The sequence below is a fragment of the Stegostoma tigrinum genome, chromosome 10 (assembly GCF_030684315.1).
Source record: "Stegostoma tigrinum isolate sSteTig4 chromosome 10, sSteTig4.hap1, whole genome shotgun sequence".
NCBI classification, from domain to species: Eukaryota; Metazoa; Chordata; class Chondrichthyes; order Orectolobiformes; family Stegostomatidae; genus Stegostoma; species Stegostoma tigrinum.
The window spans coordinates 4280015-4292568 of NC_081363.1; the positions used below are offsets into that span (position 1 = coordinate 4280015).

The 12554-nt window shown below is 44.6% G+C and overlaps 1 protein-coding gene across 2 annotated transcripts in view; it reads left to right on the forward strand.

The window, feature by feature from the left end:
• The window catches only part of brf1b (BRF1 RNA polymerase III transcription initiation factor subunit b), a 424707-nt gene that overhangs the window by 213056 nt on the left and 199097 nt on the right, over nucleotides 1–12554 (forward strand). Inside the window, exon 1 of one of the 2 annotated variants that reach the window (XM_059648921.1) lies at nucleotides 12371–12404. The exons of the other annotated variant lie outside the window; for it this stretch is intronic. The gene's annotated coding sequence lies outside the window, so the exon portion shown is untranslated. Of the gene's footprint in view, nucleotides 1–12370; nucleotides 12405–12554 lie in introns of those variants that run through there. 2 annotated transcript variants of the gene reach the window in all.

The following is a 12554-nucleotide window of genomic DNA, read 5'->3' on the forward strand; positions in this document are numbered from 1 at the left end:
TTGCTCAATCCTTCTAGCTCTCATTGATTGAGCTGGATTCATCTTTTTGCCAAGGAGTTCATGTCAACATAACTGGTACTGAGTTTCATTGTAGTTCTCTGCACTGAAATTTCATAATACCAAGTTTTTGATCAAGAATTACAACAAAACTGACTAAAAATGAAACAATTTGCTACTGTTATGAATGTCTTTGTTATAGTTGTGTCACACTTTGTGTGAGGAGAGTAGGAGGCAGAGTAATGTTGTTCTTTCCAACTCTGTTAATTCCATGCTTTGTTTAAAGAGCAGCTTTGCACCCATCCCTTCTCAGCATCCTTCTTTGATGTCTAATCTCACTAAATAGATACAGTGAAGAAATTCTGCTTAGCACTTTTTAAAATTTATTCACCGGTTGTGAGCATTGATGGCTGGGCCAGCATTTATCGCCCATTTTTGATTGCCCTTGAGAAGATGGTGGTGATCTGTTGTCTTGAACTGCTGTAGTCTTTCGATATGCTAATATAACTATGCTGACCATGTATTTTTCACTTGCTTTAACCTTTATCCCATTAGCCTACCACCTTGTTTTAACTTAAAATGTGGAAAAACCGTTTTGGTCATTGACCAGAAATTGAACTGCACCAGTCATGTTGTTATGATCCCATCCAATATTATTACTGGACAACTAAAAGCAAAATACTCTTGATACTGGAAATTTGAAATGTGTTCAGAAAGTGTTGGAGAAGCTTGACAGGTCTGGCAGCATCTGTGGAGAGAGAATCAGAGTTAACAGTTCCAAAGTACCAAAGAAAATTTATACTCAACTTGAGCATTGAAATACACTCCACCTGTGCTGCTCTAACAACAATAAAACCAGGATGAAAAGGAATTTATGGGTGGCGATGTTTCTGTATTTCTCCTGCCCTTATCCTTCCGGATGATCAGGTTGTGGGTTTGGAGGTTCTTTTAAAGGAAGCTTGCCAAGTAGACTTTGGAGAAGTATAATTCATATAAGGGAATTCCCTATTTCACCTCAGAGGAACTATAAGGAGAGAGGCTTGGATTGTTTTCATTCAAGCGGCGAAGGCTAATGAAGGACATGATTGAGGTGTATAAGATTATGAGGGATATGGACTGGGTTAATAGAGAGCAGGTGTTCCCCTTGGTTAAGGGGACAATCATGAGGAGGCATAGTTTTAGGGTAAGGGGCAGGAGATTCAGGGGTGGTTTGGGGAAAAAGCTTTTTTGCTCAGCAGGTGGTGGGAATCTGGAATGAACTGCCTGGTGAGGTAGAGGAGGTAGGAAATCTTATAATCTTTAAAAAGTGTTTGGATGAGCCCTCCAAATATAACATTCAAGGATATGGAACGAGGTTGAAGTTGTAGACTTGCTCGCTGAGCTGATGAGTTTGGCTGCAAAAGCTTCGTCACTCTGCTGGGTAACACCGTCAGTGCGCCTCCAGTGAAGCGTCGGTGTTCTGTCTCACTTGTTATTTGTATGTCTCAGTTTGCCGGGGGTGGTTGGTATTACTTCTGGTTCTGTTTCTCAGTGGTTTGTGCACGGTGTCTAATTCAAGGTGTTTGTTGATGGAGTTCTGGTTGGAATACCAGGCCTTCAGGAATTCTCTCGCTTGTCTCAGTTTGGCTTGGACGATCATGGCTGTGTTATCCCAATGGAATTCATGACCCTCATTGTCCGTGTGTAGTGAGACAAGTGAGAATTCATCGTATCCCTTCGAGGCTCTTTAGTATTTATTTATCGGAATAGTCAATTTTCTTCTGGTTTGGCCTATATAGTATTTCTCGCAGCCTTTGCATGATATTTTGTATATTACACCAGTTTTGCTGGTTTTGGGTATGGGATCCTTTACATTCGTCAGTAGCAGTTATGGGGTGGTTGTTGGTTTGTGGGCTCTCCTCATACCGAGGGGTCTGAGTGGTCTTGTGGTCATCTCTGAAATGTCCTTGATGTACGGTAGGGCGATCAGCGAGTCTGGTTGTGTTGTGTTTCCTGTTGTGGTCTGTCTCGGAGATAACGATGGATTGTGCTTTTTGGGTATCCATTCCTTTTGAAGACTCTGTATAGGTTCTCCTGTTCTGCTTTGTGTAGTTCTAGGTTGCTGTGACGTGCCCTGATGCAGCTTCGTTTGTAGGTGTTGGTGTGGTTGCTGGTGTAATTGTGTATCTGGTCTCTATGTGTGGTCTTTCTGTATACGCTGGTCTGCAGTTCCCTGTTGTATTTTTGTTCTACCGTTATGTCCAAGAAGGGTTGTCGGTTGTTGTTCTCTTCTTCTTTTGTGAATTTTATCCCAGTGAAGACGTTGGTTATGTGTCTGTGGGCTTCTTGCAGTTTTGTGCATTTGATAATAACGAAGGTGTCGCCTATTTATTGAACACAGAATTTGGGTTGTATAGTGGGGAGCGCTGTCCAGTCTAAGCGTCGCATTAATATTGATGCAATCAGTCCTGATATTGGGGAATCCCATTGGTGTTCCGTTGGTTTGCTTGCATGTGCTGTCGTTGAAGATGAAGTGGGCTGTGAGACACAGATCCTGTAGTTTCATGGTGGTGTCCTTATTGATGTTGTTGGTCTCCTGGGCTGCCTGCTCACTTGATTTGTCCAGTGGCGTGGCAATTGTCCAGGCTGGTGTTTGTGGATCTAAATAGTGCTGTTACATCAAAGGATGTCATCATCTCATCCTCTTCTATCCTGGTGCCCTTGATGATGCTGAGGAATTCTTGGGATGACTGGATGGAGAGGGCAGTGTTGTCAACTAAGTATTTCACTTTCTGTTGTAGTTCTCTGGCAAGTCTATAATATACAGACTGAATCAGAACTTCAGAGACGCCAAAAAGACTGACTTCCTGGCTGTGCTAGAATTGACACTAAACAGCAACGGACCCATGGGAGAAGTGCAACAGACCATCAGACAGATGATAGTTCCAACGTTGAGCAAGGAAGGTAAGTGCAACGCATTCAGCACAGAAGAAAGGAAAGCTCTGGAAAGACAGGAACATTGTAATCTTAGCAGCGGACAATGGATACATGACAGTAACCCTTAATAGAACCCAGTACATCAAGAAAGCTACCGCACTGCTAGCAGGTACTGACACCTACCAACAGATGGTGATAGACCTGACTGCAGGTAGAATATTGGAAAACCCTAAAGCTTTCTATAGGTATGTGAAGAATAGGAGGACGACTAGGGTAGGAATTGGGCCAGTCAAAGACAGAAGTGGGAAGTTGTGTGTGGACCCTGTGGAGATCGGAGAGGTGCTAAATGATCATTTCTCATCTGTTTTCACTCAGGAACAGGAGAATATTGTAGAGGAGATGACTGAGTTACAGGCTACTAGAATTGAAAGGAGTAAGGTTAGTAAGGAAGAGGTGTTATCAATTCTAGAAGATGTGAAGGTAGATAAATCCCCTGGGTCAGATGGGAATTTTCTGAGGATTGTCTGGGAAGATAGGGAGGAGGTGGCGGAGCCTTTGGCTTTGATCTTTGAGTCCTCATTGTCTACAGGTTTAGTACCAGAGGGCTGGAGGCTTGCAAATGTTGCGCCCTTGTTCAAGAAGGGCAGTAGGGATGACCCAGGCAATTATAGAACTGTGAGCCTTACATCTGTTGTAGGAAAGGTTTTGGAAAGGATTATAAGAGATAGGATTTATAATCATCTAGCAAGCAACAATTTGATTGGAGATAGTCAACATGGATTGATCAAGGGCAGGTCGTGTCACACAAACGTCATTGAGTTTTTTGAGAAGGTGACCGATCATGTGGTTGAGGGTCGGGCAGTTGACGTGGTGTACACGGACTTTACTAAAGCCTTTGATAAGGTTCCACATGGTAGGCTATTGGAGAAAATACAGAGGCATGGGATTGAGGGAGATCTAGCAGTTTGGATTAGAAACTGGCTTTCTGTAAGAAGGCAACGATGTTTGATGGAAAATATTCAGCCTGGAGTCCGGTTACTAGTGGTGTGCCTCAAGGATCTGTTTTGGGACCACTGCTGTTTGTCATTTTTATAAATGACTTGGACGCAGGCATATGTGGATGGGTTAGTATGTTTGCAGATGACACTAAAGTCGGTGGAGTGGTGGACAGTGTGGAAGAACCTTTACGGTTGCAGGGAGACTTGGATAAACTGCAGAATTGGGCCGAAAGGTGGCAAATGGAGTTTAATACAGATAAATGTGAGGTGATTCACTTTGGGAGGAATAATAAGAAGGCAGAATACTGGGTCAATGGAAGGATCCTTGGTAGTGTGGATGTGCAGAGGGATCTTGGTGTCCATGTACATAGATCCCTGAAAGTTGCCACCCAGGTTGATTGTGCTGTTAAGAAGACTTACGGTGTGTTAGGTTTTATTGGTAGAGAGATTGAGTTCCGGAGCCGGGATTTAATGCTACAACTGTAGAAAACGCTAGTGCAGCCTCACTTGGAATATTGCGTATAGTTCTGGTCGCCTCATTACAGGAAGGATGTGGAAGCATTGGAAAAGGTGCAGAGGAGATTTGCCAGGATGTTGCCTGGTCTGGAGGGCAGGCCCTATGAAGAAAGGCTGAGGGACTTGGGTCTGTTCTCGTTGGAGAGAAGGAGGCTAAGAGGGGATTTAATAGAGACATACAAGATGATCAGACAATTAGATAGAGTCTTTTTCCGAGGATGATGACGTCGGCTTGTACAAGGGGGCATAGCTACAAATTGAGGGGTGATAGATTTAAGACAGATGTCAGAGGCAGGTTCTTTACTCAGAGAGTGGTAAGGGCGTGGAACACCCTGCCTGCCATTGTAGTTAACTCAGTCACTTTAGGGGCATTTAAACAGTCTTGGATAAGCATTTGGATGATGATGGGGTAGTGTAGGGGGAGGGGCTTAGATTAGTTCACAGGTCGGCGCAACATCGAGGGCCAAAGGGCCTGTTCTGCGCTGTATTGTTCTATGTTCTATGGCACCACGGTTAGGAACCAGATTATAACGACCCTGAAGAAATTACACAACTCAGGAGACATCAGCAAGACAGACTACCAAAAAATGAAGGCAGAGAGATCCAACACACCCCGCTTCTACAGACTCCCCGAAGTACACAAACCGGGGATCCCCCTCAGACCCATTGTCACACTGCCAGGCACACCAACATATAAACTTGCCAGAGAGCTACAACAGAAAGTGAAATACTTAGTTGACAACACTGCCCTCTCCATCCAGTCATCCCAAGAATTCCTCAGCATCATCAAGGACACCAGGATAGAAGAGGATGAGATGATGACATCCTTTGATGTAACAGCACTATTTAGATCCACAAACACCAGCCTGGACAATTGCCACGCCACTGGACAAATCAAGTGAGCAGGCAACCCAGGAGACCAACAACATCAATAAGGACACCACCATGAAACTACAGGATCTGTGTCTCACAACCCACTTCATCTTCAACGACAGCACACGCGAGCAAACCAACGGAACACCAATGGGATTCCCCAGTATCAGGACTGATTGCATGAATATTAATGCGACGCTTAGACTGGACAGCGCTCCCCACTATACAACCCAAATTCTGTGTTCAATAAATAGGCGACACCTTCGTTATTGTTAAATGCACAAAACTGCAAAAAACCCACAGACACATAACCAACATCTTCACTGGGATAAAATTCACAAAAACAGAAGAGAACAACAATCCTTCTTGGACATAATGGTAGAACGCCAAAACAATGGGGACCTCCAGACTAACGTATATAGAGAGACCAGACACTCGAATACACTAGCAACCGCCGCGATGCCACAAACGAAGCTGCATCAGGGCACGTCACAGCAACCTAGAACTACACAAAGCAGAACAGGAGAACCTACACAGAGTCTTCAAAAGGAATGGATACCCAAAAAGCACAATCCATCGTTACCTCCGAGACAGACCACAACAGGAAACACAACACAACCAGACTCTCTGATCATCCTACCGTACATCAAGGACATTTCAGAGGTGACCACAAGACCACTCAGACCCCTCGGCATCAGGGTAGCCCACAAACCAACAACCACCCATGAAGAGTTAGAGAGGATTTTGAATACTAAGAATTAAGCAAAATTTTGCAGATGCTAGAAGCCTGAAATAAAAGTGTGGACTGCTGGAAAGGTCCTGCTGAATATTTCCAACATTTTTTATTTTGCAACATATTTGAATTGTCATCCCTCCTCCTTCATAAATAAATCACTTTACAATGAATCACACTGAGCTCTTTGGTATCTCAACAGGTAAGTTGGTGACAGTGCTGTGGAGAGTACAGGTCAGTCCAGAAACCCAGCAAACCTCTCGGCTTCTCCAATTCTGATCTCTTGGTGCATCCCTAATTTCATTGCTCTACCATTGCTGTCCTTGTCTTTAGTTGCCTGATGCCAAAATCTGGAATTACATCCCCAAACCACTCTGCATGCCTACCTATCTCTCCCGCCTTGAGACAATCCTTTAAATGAACCTATCTGACCAAACTTTTGTTCACTTGCCCAAATATCTCTTTGTAGAATTCTGTGTCGTGTTTTGTTTTCATGATTTTCCTGAGAGAGGCACCTTGGGAAATTTTGCTATGTTGTAGGCGCTATATAAATGCAAGTTATTTGTTTCTATGCCTGCAGTTGGGTGTAGCAGTTTTCATTGCCCATAGCTAATATCATTGAAACAGTTCCTTCTACTACTGGGTTCTCTCCAGGGTGTTAAGAATTAACTATGTTGTGTGGACCTCCCCTTCTCAAGGGCAACAAGTGACCAGGAACTAATGCTGGGCCCAGCCAGCAGCACCCACATCCCACAAGTGAGTAAGACAAAATCTAGAGTCCGGGTTGATCAGAATAAAAAGATTACATCTTAGATCATTTATTGATTTGGTTTCATTCGTACAATTACCCAGCAGTTTTTGGCGTCATTTTCTGTAGTTCCCATTCACAGATGGTGAGATTTATTGATTTTTATTTTGTGGTCAGATTGTTTCCCCAGTTGGGGTTTGTAGTGAGTTTTTTGGGGCGAGAGTTTGTGCGTGGCCTGCGCTGTCAGTGATGAAGAGACATCAATTTAAAATGAGGTTTGGAAAGATTTGTTTGAGTCAGAGAATTTTTTGAATGTGGAATGTTCTGCCATAGGGAAAAAGACAGTCACTGCCTTTAAGGAAAATTATGGAGAAGCAGTGGAAGATGCAGGCTGTGCAAACAACATGGAATAGCGGAATTAGTTTTGGACTGCCCTAGCAAAGTGCTGGTGTAGGCATTTCTGTGCTGTAGACTCCTGTGGTTCCAGTTACTTTCCTGTTCCAGCCAGGATGGCGCTAATAGTGTTACAATTGGCCTCAATCACTCCTGGTCCAGGGAAGTGAAAAATCAGCCAGAGTTCATGTCCTCGACTACTGTCCAATAGCTTTTGCTGGGTACGGAGCTCCTGAGGGAGGGGGAGAAAAAAGCAAGGAATGTTTTTAGAAACTGCTTCTGTATTGCGGAAACCAGATACACAAAATGACATTCATGAAGTGAAACAGGCCTTCCATTGAGGTAGGAGCTGAGCTGAAACTCCTGGGATTCTTTGCATTCGAGCTGGAAACAGGAGTGGCCTCAGCAATGTTTGAAAGGAAATATTATAGTGTCTGGCAGAGGGAGAAAGCTGATGTTGCTTTATGAAAGGTTGGTTGCTGCTTGCGGTAACTTGTCATCTGAAACTTCATGTTGCAGAGTTTGACTGAGTTCTAAAACTTGTGCAAAATTAGAGTGTGATTTTGTACATCTGTATGATTTTGTGCTGTGTATTCACTCTCATAAAGGATTAGACAAACAGAGGTCTGTTCTTTCATTCAGGACACAGTAGATCAGGCTCTCCGTATCCCAAGTCAGTTTCTACTGGAGATACACAGTATATGTTAAATTATTAAGATGTGTCAGCTGGGACTTAGTTAGTAGCAATCTTGTCGCTGAATCAAAGGGTTGTAGGTTTATATTCGAATCCAAGACTTGTGTGCAAATTACTAGCTCACATGGCAATGTAGAACTGAGGGAGTGCTGCACTGTTAAAGATGTTTTCCTTCAGATGGCATAGAGTGATACAGCATGGATACAGACCTTTTGATCCAACTTGTCCATGCCAACCAGATATTCTAAATTAATGTAGCCCCATTTGCCAGCATTTGGCCCATATTCCTCTAAACCCTTCCTATTCATGTACCCATCCAGATGTCTTTTAAATGTTGTAATTGTACCAGCCTCCACCACTCTCCTTCACTTTCTGGCAGCTCATTCCGTACGTGAACCACCTTCTGTGTGAAACAGTTGCCGCTTAGCTCCCTTTTAGATCTTGCCCCTCTCACCTTAAACCTATGCCCTCTAGTTTTGGACTCCCCTACCCTGGGGAAAATATCTTGGCTATTTACCTTATTTATCCCTCTCATGATTTTATAAACTTCTTTAAGGTCACACCTCAGCTTCCCATACTCCAGGGAAAATAGCCCCAGTCTATTCACCCTCAACCTACAGCTCCCACAGTCCAGCCCTGGCAAAATCTTTGTAAATGTTTTCTGCTACACCCTGTTTCAAGTTTCACAACATCCTTCCTATAGCAGGGAGACCAGAATTGAAAAGTGGCCAAACCAAATTCGTATATAGCCGCGACATGACCTCCCAACGTCTATACCAATGCACTGACCAATGAAGGCCAGCATACCAAACACCACCTTCACTACCCTGTGTACCTGTGACTCCACTTTCAAGGAACTATGCAACTGCAGTCTAAGGTCTCTTTGTTCAGCAACGTTTCCCAGGACATTACCATTAAGTGTAAAAGTTCTGCCCTGATTTGCCTTTCCAAAATGCAGTACCTCACATTTATCTAAATTAAACTTCATCTGCCACTCCTCGGTCCATTAGCCCACCTGATCAAGATTTCGTTGTACTCTGCAATAACCTTCTTCACTCTCCACTATGCCAGCAGTGCCATCTGCAAATTTACTACTTGTTACTCCTGAATTCGCATACAAATCATTTATACAGATCACAAAAATCAATGGACTCAGCACCAATCCTTGTGGTACACTGCTGGGTCAAAGGCCCGCAGTCCAAAATACAAGCCTTTACCACCACCCTCTGTCTCCTTTGAGCCAATTTTGAATCCAAATAGCCAGCTGTCCATGGATTCCATGTGATCTGACCTTGCTGACCACTGCAGAACCTTATCGAATGCCTTGCTAAAGTCCATTTATTCAACATCCACCACTTTGCCTTCTTCATTCTTTTGTCACTTCTTCAGAAAACTCAAATCAAGTGAGACACGATTTCCCGTGCACAAAGCCATGTTGACAATCCCTAATCAGTCCTTAACTTTCCAAATACATGTAGATCCTGCCCCTGTGGATCCCCTCCAACAACTTTCCCACCACTGATGTTAGCCTCACTGGTCAACAGTTCCCTGGCTTTTCCATACCACCTTTCTTAAATAGTAGCACCGCACTAGCCCACCCTCCAGTCCTTTTCCTTTTTCTTCTCCGAAATAAAGCCCTGCTGTTGAAACAAACATACCCAAACACACAACATTTCCCTTTACCCACTGTTCAGCTGCTGAAGTTGCTAATCCCTAGCTCCCTGCCTAACTCAGGAAGTAAAACAAAACTTCCCGACCCTGTCAGAGTCGCATGAAATCTGAGGCATTAAAATTGGATCATGCAAGAAAATGAAATTGGGAAGAGTTCAGTAAGCAGTCTGCAGAGGGATATTGACAAGTTAAGTGAGTGGGCAGAAATTTGGCAGATGGTGTAATACTATGGGAAAGTGTCCAACTTAGTCAGAAAAACAACAAGCGCATTATTTAAAGAGATAGAGGGGTTATGTGTCCCAGTACCTGAATCACAGGAAGCTAGTATGCCTGTACAGCAAGCAGTTAAGAATGTAAATGCAAGTGGATTAGAACGTTTTGCTATAGTTGTAGAGGTCATTGTAAATGACACTGGGAGTACCTGGGTTTGGAGAGTTTGCACAATAAGGAGAGGCTGAATAGGCTGTGGCTATTTTCCCTGGAGCATTGGAGGCTGAGGGGTGACCTTATAGAGGTTTATAAAATCATGAGGGACATGGATAGGGTGAATAACCTTTTGCCAGTAATCTAAAACTATAGGTCATAAGTTTGAGAGGGAAAATATTTAAAAAGGACCCGAGGGGCAACTGTTTCATGCAGGGGGCTGTGTATGTATGAGCTGCCAGAGGAAGTGGTGAAGGTGGGTATAATTACAGCTTTTAAAAGGCATCTGGATGGGTACACGAATAGGAAGGGTTTAGAGGGATATGGGCCAAATGGGGCTAGATTTATTTAGGATATGGATCATAGAATCCCTACAGTGTGGGAACAGGCCATTTGGCCCAACAAGTCCACACCGCCCGTCCAAAGAGCATCCCACCCAGACCCATTCCCCTATGCCTGTATTTCCCTATGTCTAACCCACGTGACCTAAACATCACTGAACACTATGGGTAATTTAACATGGCCAATCCACCTAGCCTGCACATCTTTGGACTGTGGGAGGAAACTGGAGCAGCTGGAGGAAACCCATGGGGAGAACATGCGAACTCCACACAGACAGTCGCCTGAGGGTGGAATTGAACCCGGGTCCCTGGTGCTGTGAGGCTGCAGTGCAAACTCAGGAGTGAGTCACCGTGCCGCCCCATATCTGGTCAGCATGGATAGATTAGATTAAATTCCCTACAGTGTGGAAACAGGCCCTTCGGCCCAACAAGTCCACACTGCCCCTTGAAGCATCCCACCCAGACCCATCCCTCGATAACCCACACACCCCTGAACACTTCGGGCAATTTAGCATGGCCGATCCACCTAGTCTGCTCATCTTTGGACTGTGGGAAGAAACCGGAGCACCCGCAGGAAACCCACGCAGACACAGGGAGAACGTGCAAACTCTGCACAGACAGTTACCCGAGGCTGGAATTGAACCCAGGTCCCAGGTGCTGTGAGGCTGCAGTGCTAACCGCTGAACCACTGTGCCACCCAGATAAGTTGGATGGAAGAGTCTGTTTCCGTGCTGTACAATGCTGTCTCTAGCTCTGTACTGTGTACAGTTTAGTTTTCCTTAGTTATGAAGGGATATAATTGTGTTAGAAACATTGCAGAGAAGGTTCAGTCAGTCGAGCTAGAACGAAAGATTATTGAAACTCCAAGTAATAATACAAGGCAACAGAGAACTGCACCTCCCAGTTGCGAACCATTTTAACTCCCCCTCCAATTCCTCAGATGACATGTCCACCATGGGCCTCCTGCAGTGCCACAATGATGCCACCCCGAAGGTTGCAAGAACAGCGACTCATATTCCGCTTGGGAACCCTGCAGCCCAATGGTATCAATGTGGACTTCACCAGCTTCAAAATCTCCCCTTCCCCCACCGCATCCCAAAACTAGCCCAGTTTGTCCCCTCCCCCCACTGCACCACACAACCAGCCCAGCTTTTCCCCTCCACCCACTGCATCCCAAAACCAGCCCAGCCTGTCTCTGCCTCCCTAACCGGTTCTTCCTCTCACCCATCCCTTCCTCCCACCTCAAGCCGCACCTCCATTTCCTACCTACCACCTCATCCCGCCTCCTTGACCTGTCCATCTTCCCTGGACTGACCTATCCCCTCCCTACCTCCTCACCTATACTCTCCTCTCTACCTATCTTGTTTTCTCTCCATCTTCAGTCCACCTCCCCCTCTCTCCCTATTTATTCCAGTTCCCTCTCCCCATCCCCCTCACTGATGAAGGGTCTAGGCCTGAAACGTCAGCTTTTGTGCTCCTGAGATGCTGCTGGGCCTGCTGTGTTCATCCAGCTCCACACTTTATTTTCAATAATACAAGGCTCACTGTTATCCTTGTGAATCTTCACTGCACTCCCCCCTAAGCATATGTCTTTCCTAAGCATAATGGAAGAGAAACTCAGCATGTCTGGCAGCATCTATGGAGAGCGAAGCAGATTTAATGTTTCAAATCCAATATGACTGCCCTTTGAGCTGAAGGATGCAGGACACACAATAGTTATGAATATGTAGGAACTTGTGGGTGGAGGATCAAATGGAACACATGGTAAAGGTGTCATGGAACAAAAAGCAAAGTGAGTGCCAATGATAATAAAGAGCAAATGTAGATGAAAAGTAGGTGTTAATAGTGGAAAATAGCTCCTCTGAACGTAAACATGTGCAGTTAAGACACTTGGGGGCAAAAGCAGAAGTTGCTGGAAAAGCTCAGCAGATCTGGCAGCATCTGTGAAGAAAAAAAATCAAAGTTAATGTTTAAGGTGACCCTTCCCCAGACCCAAAATGTTAACTCTGATTTTTTTCTTCTCAGATGCTGCCAGACCTGCTGTGCATTTCCAGCAACTTCTGCTCTTGTTCCTGATTTACAGCTTCCGCAGTTGTTTCTGGTACTTTTTTTAATGACACTTGGGGGGTTTTGGGGTATAGGAAGGAGGACAGAGGACAACATGGAGGACACAGTTCATGATATGGTGTTGTTGAACTCCATGTTGAACCCTAAAGGCTGCCAAGTGAAAAAGTGTTCCTCTAGTTTGTGT